General features: G+C 31.0%; 1 long non-coding RNA gene across 1 annotated transcript in view; it reads left to right on the top strand.

Moving 5' to 3' along the window:
• LOC146754132 (uncharacterized) overlaps positions 1 to 26,240 on the top strand; it is a 187,709-nt gene that overhangs the window by 145,430 nt on the left and 16,039 nt on the right. Inside the window, exon 2 of the long non-coding RNA XR_014939836.1 lies at positions 14,140 to 26,240. This exon is cut by the window's right edge and continues 16,039 nt beyond it. This is a non-coding gene — a long non-coding RNA (uncharacterized LOC146754132). The remainder of the gene's footprint in view (positions 1 to 14,139) is intronic.

Below are 26,240 nucleotides of genomic sequence, written 5' to 3'. Positions count from 1 at the left end.
ATAAAAGAAGGGAATTTATAAAAGAAAGGAAAGCAAAGGTAAGTATGAAAGGAAAGGAAAGTATAAATGAAAGGAAAGGCTAAGTTTAAAAATAGGAATTGAAATGAAAGTGTAAAGGAAAGGAAAGTATACAGAAAAGGAAAGGGAAAGTATAAAAGAAAGGAAAGCAAAGGTAAGTATATTGGAAAGGATAAGAAAGTATAAATGAAAGGAATGGGTAAGTTTAAAAATAGGAATGGAAAGGAAAGTATAAGTGAATGGAAAGTATAAAGGAAGGGAAAGTATAAAAGAAAGGAAGCAAAGGTAAGTATAAAGGAAGGGAAAGGAAGGGAATAGAAAAGAAAGGAAAGGTAGATATAATGGAAAGGAAAGCAAAGTATAAGGGAAAGTCAATGTATGTAGAATTGTAAGGATAGGGAAGTATATAAAAAAGGAAAGGCAAGGTTAATTTAATAAAAAGAAAGGAATGGAAAGGAAGGTCTAAAGGAAAATGTTACAGAACAGAAAGGGAATGTAGGTATAATGCAAAGGGAAGGGAATTATAAAAGAAGGGAATTTATAAAAGAAAGGAAAGCAAAGGTAAGTATGAAAGGAAAGGAAAGTATAAATGAAAGGAAAGGCTAAGTTTAAAAATAGGAATTGAAATGAAAGAGTAAAGGAAAGGAAAGTATACAGAAAAGGAAAGGGAAAGTATAAAAGAAAGGAAAGTAAAAGGTAAGTATATTGGAAAGGAGAAGAAAGTATAAATGAAAGGAATGGGTAATTTTCAAAATAGGAATGGAAAGGAAAGTATAAGGGAATGGAAAGTATAAAGGAAGGGAAAGTATAAAAGAAAGGAAGCAAAGGTAAGTATAAAGGAAGGGAAAGGAAGGGAATAGAAAAGAAAGGAAAGGTAGATATAATGGAAAGGAAAGCAATGTATAAGGGAAAGTCAATGTATGTAGAATTGTAAGGATAGGGAAGTATATAAAAAAGGAAAGGCAAGGTTAATTTAAAAAAAAGAAAGGAATGGAAAGGAAGGTCTAAAGGAAAATATTACAGAAAAGAAAGGGAATGTAGGTATAATGCAAAGGGAAGGGAATTATAAAAGAAGGGAATTTATAAAAGAAAGGAAAGCAAAGGTAAGTATGAAAGGAAAGGAAAGTATAAATGAAAGGAAAGGCTAAGTTTAAAAATAGGAATTGAAATGAAAGTGTAAAGGAAAGGAAAGTATACAGAAAAGGAAAGGGAAAGTATAAAAGAAAGGAAAGCAAAGGTAAGTATATTGGAAAGGATAAGAAAGTATAAATGAAAGGAATGGGTAAGTTTAAAAATAGGAATGGAAAGGAAAGTATAAGTGAATGGAAAGTATAAAGGAAGGGAAAGTATAAAAGAAAGGAAGCAAAGGTAAGTATAAAGGAAGGGAAAGGAAGGGAATAGAAAAGAAAGGAAAGGTAGATATAATGGAAAGGAAAGCAAAGTATAAGGGAAAGTCAATGTATGTAGAATTGTAAGGATAGGGAAGTATATAAAAAAGGAAAGGCAAGGTTAATTTAATAAAAAGAAAGGAATGGAAAGGAAGGTCTAAAGGAAAATGTTACAGAACAGAAAGGGAATGTAGGTATAATGCAAAGGGAAGGGAATTATAAAAGAAGGGAATTTATAAAAGAAAGGAAAGCAAAGGTAAGTATGAAAGGAAAGGAAAGTATAAATGAAAGGAAAGGCTAAGTTTAAAAATAGGAATTGAAATGAAAGAGTAAAGGAAAGGAAAGTATACAGAAAAGGAAAGGGAAAGTATAAAAGAAAGGAAAGTAAAAGGTAAGTATATTGGAAAGGAGAAGAAAGTATAAATGAAAGGAATGGGTAATTTTCAAAATAGGAATGGAAAGGAAAGTATAAGGGAATGGAAAGTATAAAGGAAGGGAAAGTATAAAAGAAAGGAAGCAAAGGTAAGTATAAAGGAAGGGAAAGGAAGGGAATAGAAAAGAAAGGAAAGGTAGATATAATGGAAAGGAAAGCAAAGTATAAGGGAAAGTCAATGTATGTAGAATTGTAAGGATAGGGAAGTATATAAAAAAGGAAAGGCAAGGTTAATTTTAAAAAAAAAAGGAATGGAAAGGAAGGTCTAAAGGAAAATGTTACAGAACAGAAAGGGAATGTAGGTATAATGCAAAGGGAAGGGAATTATAAAAGAAGGGAATTTATAAAAGAAAGGAAAGCAAAGGTAAGTATGAAAGGAAAGGAATGGATAAATGAAAGGAAAGGCTAAGTTTAAAAATAGGAATTGAAATGAAAGTGTAAAGAAAGGAACGTATACAGAAAAGGAAAGGGAAAGTATAAAAGAAAGGAAAGCAAAGGTAAGTATATTGGAAAGGATAAGAAAGTATAAATGAAAGGAATGGGTAATTTTAAAAATAGGAATGGAAAGGAAAGTATAAGGGAATGGAAAGTATAAAGGAAGGGAAAGTATAAAAGAAAGGAAGCAAAGGTAAGTATAAAGGAAGGGAAAGGAAGGGAATAGAAAAGAAAGGAAAGGTAGATATAATGGAAAGGAAAGCAATGTATAAGGGAAAGTCAATGTATGTAGAATTGTAAGGATAGGGAAGTATATAAAAAAGGAAAGGCAAGGTTAATTTAAAAAAAAGAAAGGAATGGAAAGGAAGGTCTAAAGGAAAATGTTACAGAACAGAAAGGGAATGTAGGTATAATGCAAAGGGAAGGGAATTATAAAAGAAGGGAATTTATAAAAGAAAGGAAAGCAAAGGTAAGTATGAAAGGAAAGGAAAGGAAAGTATAAATGAAAGGAAAGGCTAAGTTTAAAAATAGGAATTGAAATGAAAGTGTAAAGGATAGGAATGTATACAGAAAAGGAAAGTATAAAGAAAAGGAATGTATATAGGAAGGGAAAGTATAAAAGAAAGGAAAGCAAGGGTTAAGTATATTGGAAAGGAGAAGAAAGTATAAATGAAAGGAATGGGTAATTTTAAAAATAGGAATGGAAAGGAAAGTATAAGTGAATGGAAAGTATAAAGGAAGGGAAAGTATAAAAGAAAGGAAGCAAAGGTAAGTATAAAGGAAGGGAAAGGAAGGGAATACAAAGAAAGGAAAGGTAGATATAATGGAAAGGAAAGCAATGTATAAGGGAAAGTCAATGTATGTAGAATTGTAAGGATAGGGAAGTATATAAAAAAGGAAAGGCAAGGTTAATTTTAAAAAAAAAAGGAATGGAAAGGAAGGTCTAAAGGAAAATGTTACAGAACAGAAAGGGAATGTAGGTATAATGCAAAGGGAAGGGAATTATAAAAGAAGGGAATTTATAAAAGAAAGGAAAGCAAAGGTAAGTATGAAAGGAAAGGAATGGATAAATGAAAGGAAAGGCTAAGTTTAAAAATAGGAATTGAAATGAAAGTGTAAAGAAAGGAAAGTATACAGAAAAGGAAAGGGAAAGTATAAAAGAAAGGAAAGCAAAGGTAAGTATATTGGAAAGGATAAGAAAGTATAAATGAAAGGAATGGGTAATTTTAAAAATAGGAATGGAAAGGAAAGTATAAGTGAATGGAAAGTATAAAGGAAGGGAAAGTATAAAAGAAAGGAAGCAAAGGTAAGTACAAAGGAAGGGAAAGGAAGGGAATAGAACAGAAAGGAAAGGTAGATATAATGGAAAGGAAAGCAAAGTATAAGGGAAAGTCAATGTATTTGGAATGTTTAGAATAGGGAAGTATATAAAAAAGGAAAGGCAAGGTTAATTTAAAAAAAAAGAAAGGAATGGAAAGGAAGGTCTAAAGGAAAATATTACAGAAAAGAAAGGGAATGTAGGTATAATGCAAAGGGAAGGGAATTATAAAAGAAGGGAATTTATAAAAGAAAGGAAAGCAAAGGTAAGTATGAAAGGAAAGGAAAGTATAAATGAAAGGAAAGGCTAAGTTTAAAAATAGGAATTGAAATGAAAGTGTAAAGGACAGGAATGTATACAGAAAAGGAAAGTATAAAGAAAAGGAATGTATATAGGAAGGGAAAGTATAAAAGAAAGGAAAGCAAGGGTTAAGTATATTGGAAAGGAGAAGAAAGTATAAATGAAAGGAATGGGTAAGACTAAAAATAAGAATGGAAAGGAAAGTATAAGGGAATGGAAAGTATAAAGGAAGGGAAAGTATAAAAGAAAGGAAGCAAAGGTAAGTATAAAGGAAGGGAAAGGAAGGGAATAGAAAAGAAAGGAAAGGTAGATATAATGGAAAGGAAAGCAATGTATAAGGGAAAGTCAATGTATGTAGAATTGTAAGGATAGGGAAGTATATAAAAAAGGAAAGGCAAGGTTAATTTTAAAAAAAAAAAGGAATGGAAAGGAAGGTCTAAAGGAAAATATTACAGAAAAGAAAGGGAATGTAGGTATAATGCAAAGGGAAGGGAATTATAAAAGAAGGGAATTTATAAAAGAAAGGAAAGCAAAGGTAAGTATGAAAGGAAAGGAAAGTATAAATGAAAGGAAAGGCTAAGTTTAAAAATAGGAATTGAAATGAAAGTGTAAAGGAAAGGAAAGTATACAGAAAAGGAAAGGGAAAGTATAAAAGAAAGGAAAGCAAAGGTAAGTATATTGGAAAGGAGAAGAAAGTATAAATGAAAGGAATGGGTAATTTTCAAAATAGGAATGGAAAGGAAAGTATAAGTGAATGGAAAGTATAAAGGAAGGGAAAGTATAAAAGAAAGGAAGCAAAGGTAAGTATAAAGGAAGGGAAAGGAAGGGAATAGAAAAGAAAGGAAAGGTAGATATAATGGAAAGGAAAGCAAAGTATAAGGGAAAGTCAATGTATGTAGAATTGTAAGGATAGGGAAGTATATAAAAAAGGAAAGGCAAGGTTAATTTTAAAAAAAAAAAGGAATGGAAAGGAAGGTCTAAAGGAAAATATTACAGAAAAGAAAGGGAATGTAGGTATAATGCAAAGGGAAGGGAATTATAAAAGAAGGGAATTTATATAAGAAAGGAAAGCAAAGGTAAGTATGAAAGGAAAGGAATGGATAAATGAAAGGAAAGGCTAAGTTTAAAAATAGGAATTGAAATGAAAGTGTAAAGAAAGGAAAGTATACAGAAAAGGAAAGGGAAAGTATAAAAGAAAGGAAAGCAAAGGTAAGTATATTGGAAAGGATAAGAAAGTATAAATGAAAGGAATGGGTAATTTTAAAAATAGGAATGGAAAGGAAAGTATAAGGGAATGGAAAGTATAAAGGAAGGGAAAGTATAAAAGAAAGGAAGCAAAGGTAAGTATAAAGGAAGGGAAAGGAAGGCAATAGAAATGAAAGGAAAGGTAGATATAATGGAAAGGAAAGCAATGTATAAGGGAAAGTCAATGTATGTAGAATTGTAAGGATAGGGAAGTATATAAAAAAGGAAAGGCAAGGTTAATTTAAAAAAAAGAAAGGAATGGAAAGGAAGGTCTAAAGGAAAATGTTACAGAACAGAAAGGGAATGTAGGTATAATGCAAAGGGAAGGGAATTATAAAAGAAGGGAATTTATAAAAGAAAGGAAAGCAAAGGTAAGTATGAAAGGAAAGGAAAGGAAAGTATAAATGAAAGGAAAGGCTAAGTTTAAAAATAGGAATTGAAATGAAAGTGTAAAGGACAGAAATGTATACAGAAAAGGAAAGTATAAAGAAAAGGAATGTATATAGGAAGGGAAAGTATAAAAGAAAGGAAAGCAAGGGTTAAGTATATTGGAAACGAGAAGAAAGTATAAATGAAAGGAATGGGTAATTTTAAAAATAGGAATGGAAAGGAAAGTATAAGTGAATGGAAAGTATAAAGGAAGGGAAAGTATAAAAGAAAGGAAGCAAAGGTAAGTATAAAGGAAGGGAAAGGAAGGGAATAGAAAGAAAGGAAAGGTAGATATAATGGAAAGTGAAGCAATGTATAAGGGAAAGTCAATGTATGTAGAATTGTAAGGATAGGGAAGTATATAAAAAAGGAAAGGCAAGGTTAATTTAAAAAAAAAAAAGGAATGGAAAGGAAGGTCTAAAGGAAAATGTTACAGAACAGAAAGGGAATGTAGGTATAATGCAAAGGGAAGGGAATTATAAAAGAAGGGAATATATAAAAGAAAGGAAAGCAAAGGTAAGTATGAAAGGAAAGGAAAGTATAAATGAAAGGAAAGGCTAAGTTTAAAAATAGGAATTGAAATGAAAGTGTAAAGGACAGGAATGTATACAGAAAAGGAAAGTATAAAGAAAAGGAATGAATATAGGAAGGGAAAGTATAAAAGAAAGGAAAGCAAGGGTTAAGTATATTGGAAAGGAGAAGAAAGTATAAATGAAAGGAATGGGTAATTTTAAAAATAGGAATGGAAAGGAAAGTATAAGGGAATGGAAAGTATAAAGGAAGGGAAAGTATAAAAGAAAGGAAGCAAAGGTAAGTATAAAGGAAGGGAAAGGAAGGGAATAGAAAAGAAAGGAAAGGTAGATATAATGGAAATAAAAGCAATGTATAAGGGAAAGTCAATGTATGTAGAATTGTAAGGATAGGGAAGTATATAAAAAAGGAAAGGCAAGGTTAATTTAAAAAAAAAAAAGGAATGGAAAGGAAGGTCTAAAGGAAAATGTTACAGAACAGAAAGGGAATGTAGGTATAATGCAAAGGGAAGGGAATTATAAAAGAAGGGAATTTATAAAAGAAAGGAAAGCAAAGGTAAGTATGAAAGGAAAGGAAAGTATAAATGAAAGGAAAGGCTAAGTTTAAAAATAGGAATTGAAATGAAAGTGTAAAGGAAAGGAAAGTATACAGAAAAGGAAAGGGAAAGTATAAAAGAAAGGAAAGCAAAGGTAAGTATATTGGAAAGGATAAGAAAGTATAAATGAAAGGAATGGGTAAGTTTAAAAATAGGAATGGAAAGGAAAGTATAAGTGAATGGAAAGTATAAAGGAAGGGAAAGTATAAAAGAAAGGAAGCAAAGGTAAGTATAAAGGAAGGGAAAGGAAGGGAATAGAAAAGAAAGGAAAGGTAGATATAATGGAAAGGAAAGCAAAGTATAAGGGAAAGTCAATGTATGTAGAATTGTAAGGATAGGGAAGTATATAAAAAAGGAAAGGCAAGGTTAATTTAAAAAAAAAAAAGGAATGGAAAGGAAGGTCTAAAGGAAAATATTACAGAAAAGAAAGGGAATGTAGGTATAATGCAAAGGGAAGGGAATTATAAAAGAAGGGAATTTATAAAAGAAAGGAAAGCAAAGGTAAGTATGAAAGGAAAGGAATGTATAAATGAAAGGAAACGCTAAGTTTAAAAATAGGAATTGAAATGAAAGTGTAAAGGAAAGGAAAGTATACAGAAAAGGAAAGGGAAAGTATAAAAGAAAGGAAAGCAAAGGTAAGTGTATTGGAAAGGATAAGAAAGTATAAATGAAAGGAATGGGTAATTTTAAAAATAGGAATGGAAAGGAAAGTATAAGTGAATGGAAAGTATAAAGGAAGGGAAAGTATAAAAGAAAGGAAGCAAAGGTAAGTATAAAGGAAGGGAAAGGAAGGGAATAGAAAAGAAAGGAAAGGTAGATATAATGGAAAGGAAAGCAAAGTATAAGGGAAAGTCAATGTATGTAGAATTGTAAGGATAGGGAAGTATATAAAAAAGGAAAGGCAAGGTTAATTTAAAAAAAAAAAAGGAATGGAAAGGAAGGTCTAAAGGAAAATGTTACAGAACAGAAAGGGAATGTAGGTATAATGCAAAGGGAAGGGAATTATAAAAGAAGGGAATTTATAAAAGAAAGGAAAGCAAAGGTAAGTATGAAAGGAAAGGAAAGGAAAGTATAAATGAAAGGAAAGGCTAAGTTTAAAAATAGGAATTGAAATGAAAGTGTAAAGGACAGGAATGTATACAGAAAAGGAAAGTATAAAGAAAAGGAATGTATATAGGAAGGGAAAGTACAAAAGAAAGGAAAGCAAGGGTTAAGTATATTGGAAAGGAGAAGAAAGTATAAATGAAAGGAATGGGTAAGTCTAAAAATAAGAATGGAAAGGAAAGTATAAGGGAATGGAAAGTATAAAGGAAGGGAAAGTATAAAAGAAAGGAAGCAAAGGTAAGTATAAAGGAAGGGAAAGGAAGGGAATAGAAAAGAAAGGAAAGGTAGATATAATGGAAAGGAAAGCAATGTATAAGGGAAAGTCAATGTATGTAGAATTGTAAGGATAGGGAAGTATATAAAAAAGGAAAGGCAAGGTTAATTTAAAAAAAAGAAAGGAATGGAAAGGAAGGTCTAAAGGAAAATGTTACAGAACAGAAAGGGAATGTAGGTATAATGCAAAGGGAAGGGAATTATAAAAGAAGGGAATTTATAAAAGAAAGGAAAGCAAAGGTAAGTATGAAAGGAAAGGAAAGGAAAGTATAAATGAAAGGAAAGGCTAAGTTTAAAAATAGGAATTGAAATGAAAGTGTAAAGGAAAGGAAAGTATACAGAAAAGGAAAGGGAAAGTATAAAAGAAAGGAAAGCAAAGGTAAGTATATTGGAAAGGATAAGAAAGTATAAATGAAAGGAATGGGTAATTTTAAAAATAGGAATGGAAAGGAAAGTATAAGTGAATGGAAAGTATAAAGGAAGGGAAAGTATAAAAGAAAGGAAGCAAAGGTAAGTATAAAGGAAGGGAAAGGAAGGGAATAGAAAAGAAAGGAAAGGTAGATATAATGGAAAGGAAAGCAAAGTATAAGGGAAAGTCAATGTATGTAGAATTGTAAGGATAGGGAAGTATATAAAAAAGGAAAGGCAAGGTTAATTTAAAAAAAAAAAAGGAATGGAAAGGAAGGTCTAAAGGAAAATGTTACAGAACAGAAAGGGAATGTAGGTATAATGCAAAGGGAAGGGAATTATAAAAGAAGGGAATTTATAAAAGAAAGGAAAGCAAAGGTAAGTATGAAAGGAAAGGAAAGGAAAGTATAAATGAAAGGAAAGGCTAAGTTTAAAAATAGGAATTGAAATGAAAGTGTAAAGGACAGGAATGTATACAGAAAAGGAAAGTATAAAGAAAAGGAATGAATATAGGAAGGGAAAGTATAAAAGAAAGGAAAGCAAGGGTTAAGTATATTGGAAAGGAGAAGAAAGTATAAATGAAAGGAATGGGTAATTTTAAAAATAGGAATGGAAAGGAAAGTATAAGGGAATGGAAAGTATAAAGGAAGGGAAAGTATAAAAGAAAGGAAGCAAAGGTAAGTATAAAGGAAGGGAAAGGAAGGGAATAGAAAAGAAAGGAAAGGTAGATATAATGGAAATAAAAGCAATGTATAAGGGAAAGTCAATGTATGTAGAATTGTAAGGATAGGGAAGTATATAAAAAAGGAAAGGCAAGGTTAATTTAAAAAAAAAAAAGGAATGGAAAGGAAGGTCTAAAGGAAAATGTTACAGAACAGAAAGGGAATGTAGGTATAATGCAAAGGGAAGGGAATTATAAAAGAAGGGAATTTATAAAAGAAAGGAAAGCAAAGGTAAGTATGAAAGGAAAGGAAAGTATAAATGAAAGGAAAGGCTAAGTTTAAAAATAGGAATTGAAATGAAAGTGTAAAGGAAAGGAAAGTATACAGAAAAGGAAAGGGAAAGTATAAAAGAAAGGAAAGCAAAGGTAAGTATATTGGAAAGGATAAGAAAGTATAAATGAAAGGAATGGGTAAGTTTAAAAATAGGAATGGAAAGGAAAGTATAAGTGAATGGAAAGTATAAAGGAAGGGAAAGTATAAAAGAAAGGAAGCAAAGGTAAGTATAAAGGAAGGGAAAGGAAGGGAATAGAAAAGAAAGGAAAGGTAGATATAATGGAAAGGAAAGCAAAGTATAAGGGAAAGTCAATGTATGTAGAATTGTAAGGATAGGGAAGTATATAAAAAAGGAAAGGCAAGGTTAATTTAAAAAAAAAAAAGGAATGGAAAGGAAGGTCTAAAGGAAAATATTACAGAAAAGAAAGGGAATGTAGGTATAATGCAAAGGGAAGGGAATTATAAAAGAAGGGAATTTATAAAAGAAAGGAAAGCAAAGGTAAGTATGAAAGGAAAGGAATGTATAAATGAAAGGAAACGCTAAGTTTAAAAATAGGAATTGAAATGAAAGTGTAAAGGAAAGGAAAGTATACAGAAAAGGAAAGGGAAAGTATAAAAGAAAGGAAAGCAAAGGTAAGTGTATTGGAAAGGATAAGAAAGTATAAATGAAAGGAATGGGTAATTTTAAAAATAGGAATGGAAAGGAAAGTATAAGTGAATGGAAAGTATAAAGGAAGGGAAAGTATAAAAGAAAGGAAGCAAAGGTAAGTATAAAGGAAGGGAAAGGAAGGGAATAGAAAAGAAAGGAAAGGTAGATATAATGGAAAGGAAAGCAAAGTATAAGGGAAAGTCAATGTATGTAGACTTGTAAGGATAGGGAAGTATATAAAAAAGGAAAGGCAAGGTTAATTTAAAAAAAAAAAAGGAATGGAAAGGAAGGTCTAAAGGAAAATGTTACAGAACAGAAAGGGAATGTAGGTATAATGCAAAGGGAAGGGAATTATAAAAGAAGGGAATTTATAAAAGAAAGGAAAGCAAAGGTAAGTATGAAAGGAAAGGAAAGGAAAGTATAAATGAAAGGAAAGGCTAAGTTTAAAAATAGGAATTGAAATGAAAGTGTAAAGGACAGGAATGTATACAGAAAAGGAAAGTATAAAGAAAAGGAATGTATATAGGAAGGGAAAGTACAAAAGAAAGGAAAGCAAGGGTTAAGTATATTGGAAAGGAGAAGAAAGTATAAATGAAAGGAATGGGTAAGTCTAAAAATAAGAATGGAAAGGAAAGTATAAGGGAATGGAAAGTATAAAGGAAGGGAAAGTATAAAAGAAAGGAAGCAAAGGTAAGTATAAAGGAAGGGAAAGGAAGGGAATAGAAAAGAAAGGAAAGGTAGATATAATGGAAAGGAAAGCAATGTATAAGGGAAAGTCAATGTATGTAGAATTGTAAGGATAGGGAAGTATATAAAAAAGGAAAGGCAAGGTTAATTTAAAAAAAAGAAAGGAATGGAAAGGAAGGTCTAAAGGAAAATGTTACAGAACAGAAAGGGAATGTAGGTATAATGCAAAGGGAAGGGAATTATAAAAGAAGGGAATTTATAAAAGAAAGGAAAGCAAAGGTAAGTATGAAAGGAAAGGAAAGGAAAGTATAAATGAAAGGAAAGGCTAAGTTTAAAAATAGGAATTGAAATGAAAGTGTAAAGGAAAGGAAAGTATACAGAAAAGGAAAGGGAAAGTATAAAAGAAAGGAAAGCAAAGGTAAGTATATTGGAAAGGATAAGAAAGTATAAATGAAAGGAATGGGTAATTTTAAAAATAGGAATGGAAAGGAAAGTATAAGTGAATGGAAAGTATAAAGGAAGGGAAAGTATAAAAGAAAGGAAGCAAAGGTAAGTATAAAGGAAGGGAAAGGAAGGGAATAGAAAAGAAAGGAAAGGTAGATATAATGGAAAGGAAAGCAAAGTATAAGGGAAAGTCAATGTATGTAGAATTGTAAGGATAGGGAAGTATATAAAAAAGGAAAGGCAAGGTTAATTTAAAAAAAAAAAAAAGGAATGGAAAGGAAGGTCTAAAGGAAAATATTACAGAAAAGAAAGGGAATGTAGGTATAATGCAAAGGGAAGGGAATTATAAAAGAAGGGAATTTATAAAAGAAAGGAAAGCAAAGGTAAGTATGAAAGGAAAGGAAAGGAAAGTATAAATGAAAGGAAAGGCTAAGTTTAAAAATAGGAATTGAAATGAAAGTGTAAAGGACAGGAAGGTATATAGAAAAGGAAAGTATAAAGAAAAGGAATGTATATAGGAAGGGAAAGTACAAAAGAAAGGAAAGCAAGGGTTAAGTATATTGGAAAGGAGAAGAAAGTATAAATGAAAGGAATGGGTAAGTCTAAAAATAAGAATGGAAAGGAAAGTATAAGGGAATGGAAAGTATAAAGGAAGGGAAAGTATAAAAGAAAGGAAGCAAAGGTAAGTATAAAGGAAGGGAAAGGAAGGGAATAGAAAAGAAAGGAAAGGTAGATATAATGGAAAGGAAAGCAATGTATAAGGGAAAGTCAATGTATGTAGAATTGTAAGGATAGGGAAGTATATAAAAAAGGAAAGGCAAGGTTAATTTAAAAAAAAAAAAGGAATGGAAAGGAAGGTCTAAAGGAAAATGTTACAGAACAGAAAGGGAATGTAGGTATAATGCAAAGGGAAGGGAATTATAAAAGAAGGGAATTTATAAAAGAAAGGAAAGCAAAGGTAAGTATGAAAGGAAAGGAAAGTATAAATGAAAGGAAAGGCTAAGTTTAAAAATAGGAATTGAAATGAAAGTGTAAAGGAAAGGAAAGTATACAGAAAAGGAAAGGGAAAGTATAAAAGAAAGGAAAGCAAAGGTAAGTATATTGGAAAGGAGAAGAAAGTATAAATGAAAGGAATGGGTAATTTTCAAAATAGGAATGGAAAGGAAAGTATAAGTGAATGGAAAGTATAAAGGAAGGGAAAGTAGAAAAGAAAGGAAGCAAAGGTAAGTATAAAGGAAGGGAAAGGAAGGGAATAGAAAAGAAAGGAAAGGTAGATATAATGGAAAGGAAAGCAAAGTATAAGGGAAAGTCAATGTATGTAGAATTGTAAGGATAGGGAAGTATATAAAAAAGGAAAGGCAAGGTTAATTTAAAAAAAAGAAAGGAATGGAAAGGAAGGTCTAAAGGAAAATGTTACAGAACAGAAAGGGAATGTAGGTATAATGCAAAGGGAAGGGAATTATAAAAGAAGGGAATTTATAAAAGAAAGGAAAGCAAAGGTAAGTATGAATGGAAAGGAAAGGAAAGTATAAATGAAAGGAAAGGCTAAGTTTAAAAATAGGAATTGAAATGAAAGTGTAAAGGACAGGAATGTATACAGAAAAGGAAAGTATAAAGAAAAGGAATGTATATAGGAAGGGAAAGTACAAAAGAAAGGAAAGCAAGGGTTAAGTATATTGGAAAGGAGAAGAAAGTATAAATGAAAGGAATGGGTAAGTCTAAAAATAAGAATGGAAAGGAAAGTATAAGGGAATGGAAAGTATAAAGGAAGGGAAAGTATAAAAGAAAGGAAGCAAAGGTAAGTATAAAGGAAGGGAAAGGAAGGGAATAGAAAAGAAAGGAAAGGTAGATATAATGGAAAGGAAAGCAATGTATAAGGGAAAGTCAATGTATGTAGAATTGTAAGGATAGGGAAGTATATAAAAAAGGAAAGGCAAGGTTAATTTAAAAAAAAGAAAGGAATGGAAAGGAAGGTCTAAAGGAAAATGTTACAGAACAGAAAGGGAATGTAGGTATAATGCAAAGGGAAGGGAATTATAAAAGAAGGGAATTTATAAAAGAAAGGAAAGCAAAGGTAAGTATGAAAGGAAAGGAAAGTATAAATGAAAGGAAAGGCTAAGTTTAAAAATAGGAATTGAAATGAAAGTGTAAAGGAAAGGAAAGTATACAGAAAAGGAAAGGGAAAGTATAAAAGAAAGGAAAGCAAAGGTAAGTATATTGGAAAGGAGAAGAAAGTATAAATGAAAGGAATGGGTAATTTTCAAAATAGGAATGGAAAGGAAAGTATAAGTGAATGGAAAGTATAAAGGAAGGGAAAGTATAAAAGAAAGGAAGCAAAGGTAAGTATAAAGGAAGGGAAAAGAAGGGAATAGAAAAGAAAGGAAAGGTAGATATAATGGAAAGGAAAGCAAAGTATAAGGGAAAGTCAATGTATGTAGAATTGTAAGGATAGGGAAGTATATAAAAAAGGAAAGGCAAGGTTAATTTAAAAAAAAAAAAGGAATGGAAAGGAAGGTCTAAAGGAAAATATTACAGAAAAGAAAGGGAATGTAGGTATAATGCAAAGGGAAGTTAATTATAAAAGAAGGGAATTTATAAAAGAAAGGAAAGCAAAGGTAAGTATGAAAGGAAAGGAAAGGAAAGTATAAATGAAAGGAAAGGCTAAGTTTAAAAATAGGAATTGAAATGAAAGTGTAAAGGACAGGAATGTATACAGAAAAGGAAAGTATAAAGAAAAGGAATGTATATAGGAAGGGAAAGTACAAAAGAAAGGAAAGCAAGGGTTAAGTATATTGGAAAGGAGAAGAAAGTATAAATGAAAGGAATGGGTAAGTCTAAAAATAAGAATGGAAAGGAAAGTATAAGGGAATGGAAAGTATAAAGGAAGGGAAAGGAAGGGAATAGAAAAGAAAGGAAAGGTAGATATAATGGAAAGGAAAGCAATGTATAAGGGAAAGTCAATGTATGTAGAATTGTAAGGATAGGGAAGTATATAAAAAAGGAAAGGCAAGGTTAATGTAAAAAAAAAAAAGGAATGGAAAGGAAGGTCTAAAGGAAAATGTTACAGAACAGAAAGGGAATGTAGGTATAATGCAAAGGGAAGGGAATTATAAAAGAAGGGAATTTATAAAAGAAAGGAAAGCAAAGGTAAGTATGAAAGGAAAGGAAAGTATAAATGAAAGGAAAGGCTAAGTTTAAAAATAGGAATTGAAATGAAAGTGTAAAGGAAAGGAAAGTATACAGAAAAGGAAAGGGAAAGTATAAAAGAAAGGAAAGCAAAGGTAAGTATATTGGAAAGGAGAAGAAAGTATAAATGAAAGGAATGGGTAATTTTAAAAATAGGAATGGAAAGGAAAGTATAAGTGAATGGAAAGTATAAAGGAAGGGAAAGTAGAAAAGAAAGGAAGCAAAGGTAAGTATAAAGGAAGGGAAAGGAAGGGAATAGAAAAGAAAGGAAAGGTAGATATAATGGAAAGGAAAGCAAAGTATAAGGGAAAGTCAATGTATGTAGAATTGTAAGGATAGGGAAGTATATAAAAAAGGAAAGGCAAGGTTAATTTAAAAAAAAGAAAGGAATGGAAAGGAAGGTCTAAAGGAAAATGTTACAGAACAGAAAGGGAATGTAGGTATAATGCAAAGGGAAGGGAATTATAAAAGAAGGGAATTTATAAAAGAAAGGAAAGCAAAGGTAAGTATGAAAGGAAAGGAAAGGAAAGTATAAATGAAAGGAAAGGCTAAGTTTAAAAATAGGAATTGAAATGAAAGTGTAAAGGACAGGAATGTATACAGAAAAGGAAAGTATAAAGAAAAGGAATGTATATAGGAAGGGAAAGTACAAAAGAAAGGAAAGCAAGGGTTAAGTATATTGGAAAGGAGAAGAAAGTATAAATGAAAGGAATGGGTAAGTCTAAAAATAAGAATGGAAAGGAAAGTATAAGGGAATGGAAAGTATAAAGGAAGGGAAAGGAAGGGAATAGAAAAGAAAGGAAAGGTAGATATAATGGAAAGGAAAGCAATGTATAAGGGAAAGTCAATGTATGTAGAATTGTAAGGATAGGGAAGTATATAAAAAAGGAAAGGCAAGGTTAATGTAAAAAAAAAAAAGGAATGGAAAGGAAGGTCTAAAGGAAAATGTTACAGAACAGAAAGGGAATGTAGGTATAATGCAAAGGGAAGGGAATTATAAAAGAAGGGAATTTATAAAAGAAAGGAAAGCAAAGGTAAGTATGAAAGGAAAGGAAAGTATAAATGAAAGGAAAGGCTAAGTTTAAAAATAGGAATTGAAATGAAAGTGTAAAGGAAAGGAAAGTATACAGAAAAGGAAAGGGAAAGTACAAAAGAAAGGAAAGCAAGGGTTAAGTATATTGGAAAGGAGAAGAAAGTATAAATGAAAGGAATGGGTAAGTCTAAAAATAAGAATGGAAAGGAAAGTATAAGGGAATGGAAAGTATAAAGGAAGGGAAAGTATAAAAGAAAGGAAGCAAAGGTAAGTATAAAGGAAGGGAAAGGAAGGGAATAGAAAAGAAAGGAAAGGTAGATATAATGGAAAGGAAAGCAAAGTATAAGGGAAAGTCAATGTATGTAGAATTGTAAGGATAGGGAAGTATATAAAAAAGGAAAGGCAAGGTTAATTTAAAAAAAAGAAAGGAATGGAAAGGAAGGTCTAAAGGAAAATGTTACAGAACAGAAAGGGAATGTAGGTATAATGCAAAGGGAAGGGAATTATAAAAGAAGGGAATTTATAAAAGAAAGGAAAGCAAAGGTAAGTATGAAAGGAAAGGAAAGTATAAATGAAAGGAAAGGCTAAGTTTAAAAATAGGAATTGAAATGAAAGTGTAAAGGAAAGGAAAGTATACAGAAAAGGAAAGGGAAAGTATAAAAGAAAGGAAAGCAAAGGTAAGTATATTGGAAAGGATAAGAAAGTATAAATGAAAGGAATGGGTAATTTTAAAAATAGGAATGGAAAGGAAAGTATAAGTGAATGGAAAGTATAAAGGAAGGGAAAGTATAAAAGAAAGGAAGCAAAGGTAAGTACAAAGGAAGGGAAAGGAAGGGAATAGAACAGAAAGGAAAGGTAGATATAATGGAAAGGAAAGCAAAGTATAAGGGAAAGTCAATGTATTTGGAATGTTTAGAATAGGGAAGTATATAAAAAAGGAAAGGCAAGGTTAATTTAAAAAAAAAGAAAGGAATGGAAAGGAAGGTCTAAAGGAAAATATTACAGAAAAGAAAGGGAATGTAGGTATAATGCAAAGGGAAGGGAATTATAAAAGAAGGGAATTTATAAAAGAAAGGAAAGCAAAGGTAAGTATGAAAGGAAAGGAAAGTATAAATGAAAGGAAAGGCTAAGTTTAAAAATAGGAATTGAAATGAAAGTGTAAAGGACAGGAATGTATACAGAAAAGGAAAGTATAAAGAAAAGGAATGTATATAGGAAGGGAAAGTATAAAAGAAAGGAAAGCAAGGGTTAAGTATATTGGAAAGGAGAAGAAAGTATAAATGAAAGGAATGGGTAAGTCTAAAAATAAGAATGGAAAGGAAAGTAGAAGGGAATGGAAAGTATAAAGGAAGGGAAAGTATAAAAGAAAGGAAGCAAAGGTAAGTATAAAGGAAGGGAAAGGAAGGGAATAGAAAAGAAAGGAAAGGTAGATATAATGGAAAGGAAAGCAATGTATAAGGGAAAGTCAATGTATGTAGAATTGTAAGGATAGGGAAGTATATAAAAAAGGAAAGGCAAGGTTAATTTAAAAAAAAAAAAGGAATGGAAAGGAAGGTCTAAAGGAAAATGTTACAGAACAGAAAGGGAATGTAGGTATAATGCAAAGGGAAGGGAATTATAAAAGAAGGGAATTTATAAAAGAAAGGAAAGCAAAGGTAAGTATGAAAGGAAAGGAAAGTATAAATGAAAGGAAAGGCTAAGTTTAAAAATAGGAATTGAAATGAAAGTGTAAAGGACAGGAATGTATACAGAAAAGGAAAGTATAAAGAAAAGGAATGTATATAGGAAGGGAAAGTATAAAAGAAAGGAAAGCAAGGGTTAAGTATATTGGAATGGAGAAGAAAGTATAAATGAAAGGAATGGGTAAGTCTGAAAATAAGAATGGAAAGGAAAGTATAAGGGAATGGAAAGTATAAAGGAAGGGAAAGTATAAAAGAAAGGAAGCAAAGGTAAGTATAAAGGAAGGGAAAGGAAGGGAATAGAAAAGAAAGGAAAGGTAGATATAATGGAAAGGAAAGCAATGTATAAGGGAAAGTCAATGTATGTAGAATTGTAAGGATAGGGAAGTATATAAAAAAGGAAAGGCAAGGTTAATTTAAAAAAAAAAAAGGAATGGAAAGGAAGGTCTCAAGGAAAATGTTACAGAACAGAAAGGGAATGTAGGTATAATGCAAAGGGAAGGGAATTATAAAAGAAGGGAATTTATAAAAGAAAGGAAAGCAAAGGTAAGTATGAAAGGAAAGGAAAGTATAAATGAAAGGAAAGGCTAAGTTTAAAAATAGGAATTGAAATGAAAGTGTAAAGGAAAGGAAAGTATACAGAAAAGGAAAGGGAAAGTATAAAAGAAAGGAAAGCAAAGGTAAGTATATTGGAAAGGAGAAGAAAGTATAAATGAAAGGAATGGGTAATTTTCAAAATAGGAATGGAAAGGAAAGTATAAGGGAATGGAAAGTATAAAGGAAGGGAAAGTATAAAAGAAAGGAAGCAAAGGTAAGTATAAAGGAAGGGAAAGGAAGGGAATAGAAAAGAAAGGAAAGGTAGATATAATGGAAAGGAAAGCAAAGTATAAGGGAAAGTCAATGTATGTAGAATTGTAAGGATAGGGAAGTATATAAAAAAGGAAAGGCAAGGTTAATTTAAAAAAAAAAAAAGGAATGGAAAGGAAGGTCTAAAGGAAAATATTACAGAAAAGAAAGGGAATGTAGGTATAATGCAAAGGGAAGGGAATTATAAAAGAAGGGAATTTATAAAAGAAAGGAAAGCAAAGGTAAGTATGAAAGGAAAGGAAAGTATAAATGAAAGGAAAGGCTAAGTTTAAAAATAGGAATTGAAATGAAAGTGTAAAGGACAGGAATGTATACAGAAAAGGAAAGTATAAAGAAAAGGAATGTATATAGGAAGGGAAAGTATAAAAGAAAGGAAAGCAAGGGTTAAGTATATTGGAAAGGAGAAGAAAGTATAAATGAAAGGAATGGGTAAGTCTAAAAATAAGAATGGAAAGGAAAGTAGAAGGGAATGGAAAGTATAAAGGAAGGGAAAGTATAAAAGAAAGGAAGCAAAGGTAAGTATAAAGGAAGGGAAAGGAAGGGAATAGAAAAGAAAGGAAAGGTAGATATAATGGAAAGGAAAGCAATGTATAAGGGAAAGTCAATGTATGTAGAATTGTAAGGATAGGGAAGTATATAAAAAAGGAAAGGCAAGGTTAATTTAAAAAAAAAAAAGGAATGGAAAGGAAGGTCTAAAGGAAAATGTTACAGAACAGAAAGGGAATGTAGGTATAATGCAAAGGGAAGGGAATTATAAAAGAAGGGAATTTATAAAAGAAAGGAAAGCAAAGGTAAGTATGAAAGGAAAGGAAAGTATAAATGAAAGGAAAGGCTAAGTTTAAAAATAGGAATTGAAATGAAAGTGTAAAGGACAGGAATGTATACAGAAAAGGAAAGTATAAAGAAAAGGAATGTATATAGGAAGGGAAAGTATAAAAGAAAGGAAAGCAAGGGTTAAGTATATTGGAAAGGAGAAGAAAGTATAAATGAAAGGAATGGGTAAGTCTAAAAATAAGAATGGAAAGGAAAGTATAAGGGAATGGAAAGTATAAAGGAAGGGAAAGTATAAAAGAAAGGAAGCAAAGGTAAGTATAAAGGAAGGGAAAGGAAGGGAATAGAAAAGAAAGGAAAGGTAGATATAATGGAAAGGAAAGCAATGTATAAGGGAAAGTCAATGTATGTAGAATTGTAAGGATAGGGAAGTATATAAAAAAGGAAAGGCAAGGTTAATTTAAAAAAAAAAAAGGAATGGAAAGGAAGGTCTCAAGGAAAATGTTACAGAACAGAAAGGGAATGTAGGTATAATGCAAAGGGAAGGGAATTATAAAAGAAGGGAATTTATAAAAGAAAGGAAAGCAAAGGTAAGTATGAAAGGAAAGGAAAGTATAAATGAAAGGAAAGGCTAAGTTTAAAAATAGGAATTGAAATGAAAGTGTAAAGGAAAGGAAAGTATACAGAAAAGGAAAGGGAAAGTATAAAAGAAAGGAAAGCAAAGGTAAGTATATTGGAAAGGAGAAGAAAGTATAAATGAAAGGAATGGGTAATTTTCAAAATAGGAATGGAAAGGAAAGTATAAGGGAATGGAAAGTATAAAGGAAGGGAAAGTATAAAAGAAAGGAAGCAAAGGTAAGTATAAAGGAAGGGAAAGGAAGGGAATAGAAAAGAAAGGAAAGGTAGATATAATGGAAAGGAAAGCAAAGTATAAGGGAAAGTCAATGTATGTAGAATTGTAAGGATAGGGAAGTATATAAAAAAGGAAAGGCAAGGTTAATTTAAAAAAAAAAAAAGGAATGGAAAGGAAGGTCTAAAGGAAAATATTACAGAAAAGAAAGGGAATGTAGGTATAATGCAAAGGGAAGGGAATTATAAAAGAAGGGAATTTATAAAAGAAAGGAAAGCAAAGGTAAGTATGAAAGGAAAGGAAAGGAAAGTATAAATGAAAGGAAAGGCTAAGTTTAAAAATAGGAATTGAAATGAAAGTGTAAAGGACAGGAATGTATACAGAAAAGGAAAGTATAAAGAAAAGGAATGTATATAGGAAGGGAAAGTACAAAAGAAAGGAAAGCAAGGGTTAAGTATATTGGAAAGGAGAAGAAAGTATAAATGAAAGGAATGGGTAAGTCTAAAAATAAGAATGGAAAGGAAAGTATAAGGGAATGGAAAGTATAAAGGAAGGGAAAGGAAGGGAATAGAAAAGAAAGGAAAGGTAGATATAATGGAAAGGAAAGCAATGTATAAGGGAAAGTCAATGTATGTAGAATTGTAAGGATAGGGAAGTATATAAAAAAGGAAAGGCAAGGTTAATGTAAAAAAAAAAAAGGAATGGAAAGGAAGGTCTAAAGGAAAATGTTACAGAACAGAAAGGGAATGTAGGTATAATGCAAAGGGAAGGGAATTATAAAAGAAGGGAATTTATAAAAGAAAGGAAAGCAAAGGTAAGTATGAAAGGAAAGGAAAGTATAAATGAAAGGAAAGGCTAAGTTTAAAAATAGGAATTGAAATGAAAGTGTAAAGGAAAGGAAAGTATACAGAAAAGGAAAGGGAACGTATAAAAGAAAGGAAAGCAAAGGTAAGTATATTGGAAAGGAGAAGAAAGTATAAATGAAAGGAATGGGTAATTTTCAAAATAGGAATGGAAAGGAAAGTATAAGTGAATGGAAAGTATAAAGGAAGGGAAAGTATAAAAGAAAGGAAGCAAAGGTAAGTATAAAGGAAGGGAAAGGAAGGGAATAGAAAAGAAAGGAAAGGTAGATATAATGGAAAGGAAAGCAAAGTATAAGGGAAAGTCAATGTATGTAGAATTGTAAGGATAGGGAAGTATATAAAAAAGGAAAGGCAAGGTTAATTTAAAAAAAAGAAAGGAATGGAAAGGAAGGTCTAAAGGAAAATGTTACAGAACAGAAAGGGAATGTAGGTATAATGCAAAGGGAAGGGAATTATAAAAGAAGGGAATTTATAAAAGAAAGGAAAGCAAAGGTAAGTATGAAAGGAAAGGAAAGGAAAGTATAAATGAAAGGAAAGGCTAAGTTTAAAAATAGGAATTGAAATGAAAGTGTAAAGGACAGGAATGTATACAGAAAAGGAAAGTATAAAGAAAAGGAATGTATATAGGAAGGGAAAGTACAAAAGAAAGGAAAGCAAGGGTTAAGTATATTGGAAAGGAGAAGAAAGTATAAATGAAAGGAATGGGTAAGTCTAAAAATAAGAATGGAAAGGAAAGTATAAGGGAATGGAAAGTATAAAGGAAGGGAAAGTATAAAAGAAAGGAAGCAAAGGTAAGTATAAAGGAAGGGAAAGGAAGGGAATAGAAATGAAAGGAAAGGTAGATATAATGGAAAGGAAAGCAAAGTATAAGGGAAAGTCAATGTATGTAGAATTGTAAGGATAGGGAAGTATATAAAAAAGGAAAGGCAAGGTTAATTTAAAAAAAAGAAAGGAATGGAAAGGAAGGTCTAAAGGAAAATGTTACAGAACAGAAAGGGAATGTAGGTATAATGCAAAGGGAAGGGAATTATAAAAGAAGGGAATTTATAAAAGAAAGGAAAGCAAAGGTAAGTATGAAAGGAAAGGAAAGTATAAATGAAAGGAAAGGCTAAGTTTAAAAATAGGAATTGAAATGAAAGTGTAAAGGAAAGGAAAGTATACAGAAAAGGAAAGGGAAAGTATAAAAGAAAGGAAAGCAAAGGTAAGTGTATTGGAAAGGATAAGAAAGTATAAATGAAAGGAATGGGTAATTTTAAAAATAGGAATGGAAAGGAAAGTATAAGTGAATGGAAAGTATAAAGGAAGGGAAAGTATAAAAGAAAGGAAGCAAAGGTAAGTACAAAGGAAGGGAAAGGAAGGGAATAGAACAGAAAGGAAAGGTAGATATAATGGAAAGGAAAGCAAAGTATAAGGGAAAGTCAATGTATTTGGAATGTTTAGAATAGGGAAGTATATAAAAAAGGAAAGGCAAGGTTAATTTTAAAAAAAAGAAAGGAATGGAAAGGAAGGTCTAAAGGAAAATATTACAGAAAAGAAAGGGAATGTAGGTATAATGCAAAGGGAAGGGAATTATAAAAGAAGGGAATTTATAAAAGAAAGGAAAGCAAAGGTAAGTATGAAAGGAAAGGAAAGTATAAATGAAAGGAAAGGCTAAGTTTAAAAATAGGAATTGAAATGAAAGTGTAAAGGACAGGAATGTATACAGAAAAGGAAAGTATAAAGAAAAGGAATGTATATAGGAAGGGAAAGTATAAAAGAAAGGAAAGCAAGGGTTAAGTATATTGGAAAGGAGAAGAAAGTATAAATGAAAGGAATGGGTAAGTCTAAAAATAAGAATGGAAAGGAAAGTAGAAGGGAATGGAAAGTATAAAGGAAGGGAAAGTATAAAAGAAAGGAAGCAAAGGTAAGTATAAAGGTAGGGAAAGGAAGGGAATAGAAAAGAAAGGAAAGGTAGATATAATGGAAAGGAAAGCAATGTATAAGGGAAAGTCAATGTATGTAGAATTGTAAGGATAGGGAAGTATATAAAAAAGGAAAGGCAAGGTTAATTTAAAAAAAAAAAAAGGAATGGAAAGGAAGGTCTAAAGGAAATTGTTACAGAACAGAAAGGGAATGTAGGTATAATGCAAAGGGAAGGGAATTATAAAAGAAGGGAATTTATAAAAGAAAGGAAAGCAAAGGTAAGTATGAAAGGAAAGGAAAGTATAAATGAAAGGAAAGGCTAAGTTTAAAAATAGGAATTGAAATGAAAGTGTAAAGGACAGGAATGTATACAGAAAAGGAAAGTATAAAGAAAAGGAATGTATATAGGAAGGGAAAGTACAAAAGAAAGGAAAGCAAGGGTTAAGTATATTGGAAAGGAGAAGAAAGTATAAATGAAAGGAATGGGTAAGTCTAAAAATAAGAATGGAAAGGAAAGTATAAGGGAATGGAAAGTATAAAGGAAGGGAAAGTATAAAAGAAAGGAAGCAAAGGTAAGTATAAAGGAAGGGAAAGGAAGGGAATAGAAAAGAAAGGAAAGGTAGATATAATGGAAAGGAAAGCAAAGTATAAGGGAAAGTCAATGTATGTAGAATTGTAAGGATAGGGAAGTATATAAAAATGGAAAGGCAAGGTTAATTTAAAAAAAAGAAAGGAATGGAAAGGAAGGTCTAAAGGAAAATGTTACAGAACAGAAAGGGAATGTAGGTATAATGCAAAGGGAAGGGAATTATAAAAGAAGGGAATTTATAAAAGAAAGGAAAGCAAAGGTAAGTATGAAAGGAAAGGAAAGTATAAATGAAAGGAAAGGCTAAGTTTAAAAATAGGAATTGAAATGAAAGTGTAAAGGAAAGGAAAGTATACAGAAAAGGAAAGGGAAAGTATAAAAGAAAGGAAAGCAAAGGTAAGTATATTGGAAAGGATAAGAAAGTATAAATGAAAGGAATGGGTAATTTTAAAAATAGGAATGGAAAGGAAAGTATAAGTGAATGGAAAGTATAAAGGAAGGGAAAGTATAAAAGAAAGGAAGCAAAGGTAAGTACAAAGGAAGGGAAAGGAAGGGAATAGAACAGAAAGGAAAGGTAGATATAATGGAAAGGAAAGCAAAGTATAAGGGAAAGTCAATGTATGTAGAATTGTAAGGATAGGGAAGTATATAAAAAAGGAAAGGCAAGGTTAATTTAAAAAAAAAGAAAGGAATGGAAAGGAAGGTCTAAAGGAAAATATTACAGAAAAGAAAGGGAATGTAGGTATAATGCAAAGGGAAGGGAATTATAAAAGAAGGGAATTTATAAAAGAAAGGAAAGCAAAGGTAAGTATGAAAGGAAAGGAAAGTATAAATGAAAGGAAAGGCTAAGTTTAAAAATAGGAATTGAAATGAAAGTGTAAAGGACAGGAATGTATACAGAAAAGGAAAGTATAAAGAAAAGGAATGTATATAGGAAGGGAAAGTATAAAAGAAAGGAAAGCAAGGGTTAAGTATATTGGAAAGGAGAAGAAAGTATAAATGAAAGGAATGGGTAAGTCTAAAAATAAGAATGGAAAGGAAAGTAGAAGGGAATGGAAAGTATAAAGGAAGGGAAAGTATAAAAGAAAGGAAGCAAAGGTAAGTATAAAGGAAGGGAAAGGAAGGGAATAGAAAAGAAAGGAAAGGTAGATATAATGGAAAGGAAAGCAATGTATAAGGGAAAGTCAATGTATGTAGAATTGTAAGGATAGGGAAGTATATAAAAAAGGAAAGGCAAGGTTAATTTAAAAAAAAAAAAGGAATGGAAAGGAAGGTCTCAAGGAAAATGTTACAGAACAGAAAGGGAATGTAGGTATAATGCAAAGGGAAGGGAATTATAAAAGAAGGGAATTTATAAAAGAAAGGAAAGCAAAGGTAAGTATGAAAGGAAAGGAAAGGAAAGTATAAATGAAAGGAAAGGCTAAGTTTAAAAATAGGAATTGAAATGAAAGTGTAAAGGACAGAAATGTATACAGAAAAGGAAAGTATAAAGAAAAGGAATGTATATAGGAAGGGAAAGTATAAAAGAAAGGAAAGCAAGGGTTAAGTATATTGGAAACGAGAAGAAAGTATAAATGAAAGGAATTGGTAATTTTAAAAATAGGAATGGAAAGGAAAGTATAAGTGAATGGAAAGTATAAAGGAAGGGAAAGTATAAAAGAAAGGAAGCAAAGGTAAGTATAAAGGAAGGGAAAGGAAGGGAATAGAAAGAAAGGAAAGGTAGATATAATGGAAAGGAAAGCAATGTATAAGGGAAAGTCAATGTATGTAGAATTGTAAGGATAGGGAAGTATATAAAAAAGGAAAGGCAAGGTTAATTTAAAAAAAAAAAGGAATGGAAAGGAAGGTCTAAAGGAAAATGTTACAGAACAGAAAGGGAATGTAGGTATAATGCAAAGGGAAGGGAATTATAAAAGAAGGGAATTTATAAAAGAAAGGAAAGCAAAGGTAAGTATGAAAGGAAAGGAAAGTATAAATGAAAGGAAAGGCTAAGTTTAAAAATAGGAATTGAAATGAAAGTGTAAAGGACAGGAATGTATACAGAAAAGGAAAGTATAAAGAAAAGGAATGTATATAGGAAGGGAAAGTATAAAAGAAAGGAAAGCAAGGGTTAAGTATATTGGAAAGGAGAAGAAAGTATAAATGAAAGGAATGGGTAATTTTAAAAATAGGAATGGAAAGGAAAGTATAAGGGAATGGAAAGTATAAAGGAAGGGAAAGTATAAAAGAAAGGAAGCAAAGGTAAGTATAAAGGAAGGGAAAGGAAGGGAATAGAAAAGAAAGGAAAGGTAGATATAATGGAAATAAAAGCAATGTATAAGGGAAAGTCAATGTATGTAGAATTGTAAAGATAGGGAAGTATATAAAAAAGGAAAGGCAAGGTTAATTTAAAAAAAAAAAAGGAATGGAAAGGAAGGTCTAAAGGAAAATGTTACAGAACAGAAAGGGAATGTAGGTATAATGCAAAGGGAAGGGAATTATAAAAGAAGGGAATTTATAAAAGAAAGGAAAGCAAAGGTAAGTATGAAAGGAAAGGAAAGTATAAATGAAAGGAAAGGCTAAGTTTAAAAATAGGAATTGAAATGAAAGTGTAAAGGAAAGGAAAGTATACAGAAAAGGAAAGGGAAAGTATAAAAGAAAGGAAAGCAAAGGTAAGTATATTGGAAAGGATAAGAAAGTATAAATGAAAGGAATGGGTAAGTTTAAAAATAGGAATGGAAAGGAAAGTATAAGTGAATGGAAAGTATAAAGGAAGGGAAAGTATAAAAGAAAGGAAGCAAAGGTAAGTATAAAGGAAGGGAAAGGAAGGGAATAGAAAAGAAAGGAAAGGTAGATATAATGGAAAGGAAAGCAAAGTATAAGGGAAAGTCAATGTATGTAGAATTGTAAGGATAGGGAAGTATATAAAAAAGGAAAGGCAAGGTTAATTTAAAAAAAAAAAAGGAATAGAAAGGAAGGTCTAAAGGAAAATATTACAGAAAAGAAAGGGAATGTAGGTATAATGCAAAGGGAAGGGAATTATAAAAGAAGGGAATTTATAAAAGAAAGGAAAGCAAAGGTAAGTATGAAAGGAAAGGAATGTATAAATGAAAGGAAACGCTAAGTTTAAAAATAGGAATTGAAATGAAAGTGTAAAGGAAAGGAAAGTATACAGAAAAGGAAAGGGAAAGTATAAAAGAAAGGAAAGCAAAGGTAAGTATATTGGAAAGGATAAGAAAGTATAAATGAAAGGAATGGGTAATTTTAAAAAT

This window comes from Coturnix japonica, chromosome Z (genome assembly GCF_054131305.1).
Source record: "Coturnix japonica strain WE chromosome Z, WE-NBRP24, whole genome shotgun sequence".
In the NCBI taxonomy this organism is placed as follows: Eukaryota; Metazoa; Chordata; class Aves; order Galliformes; family Phasianidae; genus Coturnix; species Coturnix japonica.
The sequence above is the reverse complement of the archived record's forward strand: the minus strand, read 5'-3'. Positions and strand labels throughout refer to the sequence as shown.